We start from the raw sequence: 6,043 nt of genomic DNA, 5'->3' as shown, positions 1-6,043 counted from the left end.
ATGATATCCCCTTTATCATTTTTATTGTGTCGATTTGATTCTTCTCTCTTTTCTTTGTTATTAGTCTGACTAGCAGTCTATTTATTTTGTTGATCTTTTCAAAAAACCACCTCTTGGATTCATTGATTTTTTTGAAGGGTTTTTTTGTGTCTCTGTCTCCTTCAGTTCTGCTCTGATCTTAGTTATTTCTTGTCCTCTGTTAGCTTTTGAATGTTTGCTCTTGCTTCTCTAGTTATTTTAATTGTGATGTTAGAGTTTTGATTTTAGATCTTTCCTGCTCTCTCCTGTGGGCATTTAGTGCTATAAATTTCTCTCTAAACACTGCTTTAGATGTGTCCCAGATATTCTGGTACAGTATGTCTTTGTTCTCCCTTGGTTTCAAAGAACTTATTATTTCTGTCTTAATTTTGTCACTTACCTAGTAGTCATTCAGGAGCAGGTTGCTCAGTTTCCATGTAGTTGTGCAATTTTGAGTGAGTTTCTTAATCCTGAGTTGTAATTTGAGAGACTGTTATGATTTTCATTCTTTTGCATTTGCTGAGGAGTGTTTTACTTCCAATTATGTGATCAATTTTAGAATAAGTGGGACATAGTGCTGAGAAGAATGCATATTCTGTTGATTTGGGGTGGAGAGTTCTGTAGATGTCTATTAGGTCTGCTTGCTCCAGAGCTGAGTTCAAGTCCTGAATATCCTTGGTAATTTTCTGACTTGTTGATCTAATATTGACAGCAGGGTGTTAAAGTCTCCCACTATTGTTGTTTGGGAGTCTGAGTCTCTTTGTATGTCTCTAAGAACTTGCTTTATGAATCTGGGTACTCCTCTATTGGATGCATATATATTTAGGCTAGTTAGCTCTTTTTGTTGCATTAATCCCTTTATTATTCTGAAATGGCCTTCTTTGTCTCTTTTGATCTTTGTTGGTTTAAAGTTTGTTTTATCAGATACTAGGATTGTGATCCATGCTTTTTTTTCTTTCAATTTGCTTGGTAAATATTTCTCTATCCCTTTATTTTGAGCCTATGTGTGTGTCTTTGCACGTGAGATGGGTCTCCTGAATACAGCACATCAATGAGTCTTGACTCTTTATCCAATTTTTTTTTTTTTTTTTTTTTTTTGAGACGGAGTTTCGCTCTTGTTACCCAGGCTGGAGTGCAATGGCGCGATCTCGGCTCACCGCAACCTCTGCCTCCTGGGTTCAGGCAATTCTCCCGCCTCAGCCTCCTGAGTAGCTGGGATTACAGGCATGCGCCACCATGCCCAGCTAATTTTTTGTATTTTTAGTAGAGACGGGGTTTCACCACATTGACCAGGATGGTCTCGATCTCTTGACCTCGTGATCCACTCACCTCAGCCTTCCAAAGTGCTGAGATTACAGGCGTGAGCCACCGCGCCCGGCTTCTTTATCCAATTTTTTGACTCTTTATCCAGTTTTTTAATTGGGGCATTTAGCCCATTTACATTTAAGGTTAATATTGTTATGTGTGAATTTGATCCTGTCATTATAATGCTAGCTGGTTAATATGCCTGTTCATTGATGCAGTTTCTTCATAGTGTTGATGGTCTTTACAATTTGGTATGTTTTTGCAGTGGCTAGTACCAGTTTTTCCTTTCCATATTTAGTGCTTCCTTCAGGATTTCTTGTAATGCAGGCCTGGTGGTGACAAAATCTCTCAGCATTTGCTTGTCTGTAAAGAATTTTATTTATTTCACTTATGAAGTTAGTTTGGCTGGATATGAAATTCTGGGTTGAAAATTCTTGGCCCCCACTCTCTTCTGGCTTGAAGGGTTTCTGCCGACAGATCCACTGTTAGTCCGATGGGCTTCCTTTTGTGGGTAACCCGACCTTTCTGGCTGTCCTTAACATTTTTCCTTGGTGAATCTGACAATTATGTGTCTTGGGGTTGCTTTTCTCGAGGAGTATGTTTGTGGTGTTCTCTGTATTTTCTGAATTTGAATGTTGGCCTGTCTTGCTAGTTTGGGAAAGTTCTCCTGGATAATATCCTGAAGATTGTTTTCCAACTTGGTTCCATTCTCCCCATCACTTTCAGGTATACCAATCAAACGTAGGTTGAGTCTTTTCACATAGCCCCCTATTTCTCAGAGGCTTTGTTTGTTTCTTTTCATTCTTTTTTCTCTAATATTATCTTCACACTTTATCTCATTAAGTTGATTTTCAGCCTCTGATAGCCTTTCTTCTACTTGATTGATTCAGCTATTGATAATGTGTATACTTCATGAAGTTCGTTGTGCTGTGTTTTTCAGGTCATTTATGTTCTTCTCTAAACTGTTTACTCTAGTTAGAAGTTCCTCTAACCTTTTTTCAAGATTCTTAACTCTCTTGAATTTAATTAGAACATGCCCCTTTAGCTTGGAGGAGTTTGTTATTACCCACCTTCCGGAGCCTACTTCTGTCAATTCATCAAACTCATTCTCCATGCAGTTTTGTTCCCTTGCTGTTGAAGAGTTGTGATCCTTTGGAGGAGAAGAGGCGTTCTGGTTTTTGGAATTTTCAGCCTTTTTGCACTGGTTTTTCCTCATCTTCGTGGATTTATCTACCTTTGGTCTCTGATGTTGCTGACCTTCAGGTGGAGTTTCTGTGTGGACATTATTTTTGTTAATGTTGATGCTATTCCTTTCTGCTTGTTAGTTTTCTTTCTAACAGGCAGGCCCTTCTTCTTTAGGCCTACTGGAGTTTGCTGGAGGTCCACTCCAGACCCTGCTTGCCTGGGTATCACCAGCAGAGGCTACAGAACAGCAAAGATAGCTGCCCGTTCCTTCCTCTGGAAGCTTTGTCCCAGAGGGGCACCTGCCAGATGCCAGCCAGAGCTCTCCTGTAGGAGTTGTCTGTTGACCTCTACTGAGAAGTGTCTCCCAGTCAAGAAGCATGGGGGTCAGGGACCCATTTGAGGAGGCAGTCTATCTCTTAGCAGAGCTTGAGTGCTGTGCTGGGAGGTCCACTGCTCTCTTCAGAGCTGGTAAGCAGGAACATTTAAGTCTACTGAAGCTGTGCCCACAGCTGGCCCCTCCCCCAGGTGCTCTGTCCCAGGGAAATGGGAATTTTATCTATAAGCCTTTGACTGGGGCTGCTGCCTTTCTTTCAGAGATGCACTGCCCAGAGAGGAGGAATCTAGAAAGGTAGTCTAATTACAGTGACTTTGCCGAGCTGTGGTGGGCTCTGCCCAGTTCGAACTTCCTGGCAGCTTTATTTACACTGTGAGGGGAAAACTGCCTACTCAAGCCTCAGTAATGGGGGCCACCCTACCCCAACAAGCTTAAGCATCCCAGGTTGACTTCAGACTGCTATTCTGGCAGTGAGAATTTCAAGCCAGTGGATCTTAGCTTGCTGGGCTCTGTGGGGGTGAGATCCACTGAGCTAAATATCTTGGCTCCCTGGCTTCAGCTCCCTTCCCAGAGAAGTGAACAGTTCTGTCTCGCTGGCATTCCAGGTACCACTGGGTGTGAACAAAAACTGCTGCAGCTAGCTTAGTGCCTGCCCAAACAGCCACCCAGTTTTGTGCTTGAAACCCAGGGCCCTGGTGGCATAGGCACCTGAGGGAATCTCCTGGTCTGCAGGTTGCCAAGACCATGGGAAAAGCATAGTATCTGGGCCAAAGTGCACCATTCCTCACAGCACAGTCCCTCACAGCTTCCCTTGGCTAGTGGAGGGAGTTCCCCTACCCCTTGTGCTTCCCAGATGAGGCAACGCCCCACCCTGCTTTGGCTCTCCCTCTGTGAGCTACACCCATTGTCTAACCAGTCCCAATGAGATGAGTCAGGTACCTCAGTTGGGAATGCAGAAATCACCCAACTTCTGGGTTGATCTCGCTGGAAGCTGCAGACCAGAGCTGTTCCTATTTGGCCATCTTGCCAGTCACCACAGTTTATATCAAAAATCATTTCAATTTCCATATACTAGTTAGAAACCATTTGAAATAAAAATTAAGAAAATAATTCCATTTCCATTAAGAAAAATATAATATTTAAAATACATGTAATCATGATACTGGAAAAATTGTACATCAAAAACTAATTTTAAAATTGATGAAATTAAAGAAGATACAAATAAATGGTAAGACATATTGTACTTATGGATTAAAAGACTTATGTTTAAGATGTCTATAGTGCCAAAAGTGATTTATAGACTTAATGTATTCCTAACAAAAATCCAGTGGCATTTTTCTACAGGAATAGAATTCTAAAATTTATATTGAATCACAAAGGACTCCAAATAGCCAAAACAGTCTTCAGAAATAAGAGCAAAGCCTGGAGGCATCAGGCTTTCTATAATAATTAAAATAAATTGGTATTTGCATAAAGACAGACATATAAATCAATGTAACATAATAGAGGCCCAGAAACTTACCTTGTAAACTTAACTTGACAAGGATGCCAAGGATATACAATGGGGAAAGGACATTCTCTTCAACAAATGGTGTTGGACAACTGGATAGCCACATGCAAAAGAATGAAATTTAAACTTTATACATAAAAGTCAAAATAGATTAAAGACTTAAATATAAGACCTGAAACTAAAACTTCTAGTAGAAAACATAAAGGAAAGCTTATGACATTGGTCTTGGCAATGACTTCTTAGCCGTGACACCAAAAGCACAGGCAATGAAAGCAAAAATAGACATTTAGGACGAGATCAAACTAAAAAGCTTCTGCATAGCAAAATAAACAACTGACAGAGTGAAAATGCAAACTACAGAATGGGAGAAAATATTTGCAAACCATATATCTGATAAACAGTTAATATTCAAAATATATAAGGAACTCCTTCAACTCAATAACAAAAGAACAAATTACACAGTTAAAAAAATGGGCAAGATCCCAAGACGGCGGCGGCTGCGACCCGGCTGCTAAGGCGGGCCCCACTTGATTGGCAGCGGACAGGTCGGACCTAATGCTGGAGGACCGGCTGCAGCCGCCCCTGCGCCAGGCCGGCAGGCGGCGATGGCCCCAGGACATGCTCTTGCTGGGCCCAGCCTCTTCCTCCTCAACATAGGGCGGCGGTGGGCCCGCGCCCCTGGCTCCCAGGCCATGGCGCTGAGGGAGCTCAAAGTGCGTCTGCTGCGGGATACAGGTGTAGGTAAATAGAGTATTGTGTGGTGGTTCGTGGAAGACAGTTTTGATCCAAACATTAACCCAACAATAGGGGCATCTTTTATGACCAAGACTGTTGAGTACCAAGATGAGCTACCTAAATTCCTAATCTGGGATACAGCTGGACAAGAACGGTCTCATGCCTTAGCACCAATGTACTATCGAGGGTTGGCCGCAGCTGTAATCGTTTATGATATCACAAAAGAAGAGACATTTTCAACATTGAAGAATTGGGTGAAAGAGCTTTGACAGCATGGCCCACCTAATCTTGCAGTTGCCATTGCAGGAAATAAGTGTGATCTTATTGATGTAAGAGAAGTCATGGAGAGAGATGCAAAGGACTATGCCGACCCTAGTCATGCAATTTTTGCAGAGACCAGCTTAAAAAACGCGATAAACATAAATGAACTCTTTATAGAAATTAGTCGAAGAATTCCATCCACTGACGCCAACCCGCCATCCGGCGGTAAGGGTTTCAAACTCCGAAGGCAGCCTTCAGAGCCAAAGCGGAGCTGCTGCTCACAGAACCTCAGCCGCTCAGACTTGATGATGAAGTAGCTGGTCCTGGAAGTTAACAGGAGGGCTGGGGTCCTGCCACCAGTTTCCACCTAGCCGGTCTTGAGTCTTCTCCGTGCAAAAAGGATTTGTAGAAATTGACCAGTCTCTTCTCCAAAGACTGCAGCAATGATATTTCAGTCTGTGGACTTCTATTACATAAAGAATCTCTAGTGTACAAAGGGACTGCATCATTGGCTTTTGACCTTGCTGAAAAGGAACATATAATTGTATGGATGATAAGATTAAATTGTTGAGTAGTTTTGTCATCAAGATTTTATGTAACATTTGTAAAGGGAAAATTAGCACTTTTGTGGGTCTTACGGGAAAAAAGACCTTGTGGAGATTACAATTTCCTTGGTCTGTTACCACTGTTAGAGG

The 6,043-nt window shown here is 42.0% G+C and overlaps 1 pseudogene; it reads left to right on the top strand.

Annotated features, from left to right (window-relative positions):
- Positions 1-5,044: 5,044 nt before the first annotated feature.
- On the top strand, positions 5,045-5,665 carry LOC105721980 (ras-related protein Rab-22A-like; annotated as a pseudogene).
- The last annotated feature ends 378 nt before the right edge of the window (positions 5,666-6,043 follow it).

Source organism: Aotus nancymaae, unplaced genomic scaffold (assembly GCF_030222135.1).
Source record: "Aotus nancymaae isolate 86718 unplaced genomic scaffold, 86718_ANA_hifiasm-v0.15.2.pri h1tg000032l_0, whole genome shotgun sequence".
In the NCBI taxonomy this organism is placed as follows: Eukaryota; Metazoa; Chordata; class Mammalia; order Primates; family Aotidae; genus Aotus; species Aotus nancymaae.
Note: the sequence above shows the minus strand (reverse complement) of the source record. Positions and strands in the feature narration are given on the sequence as shown.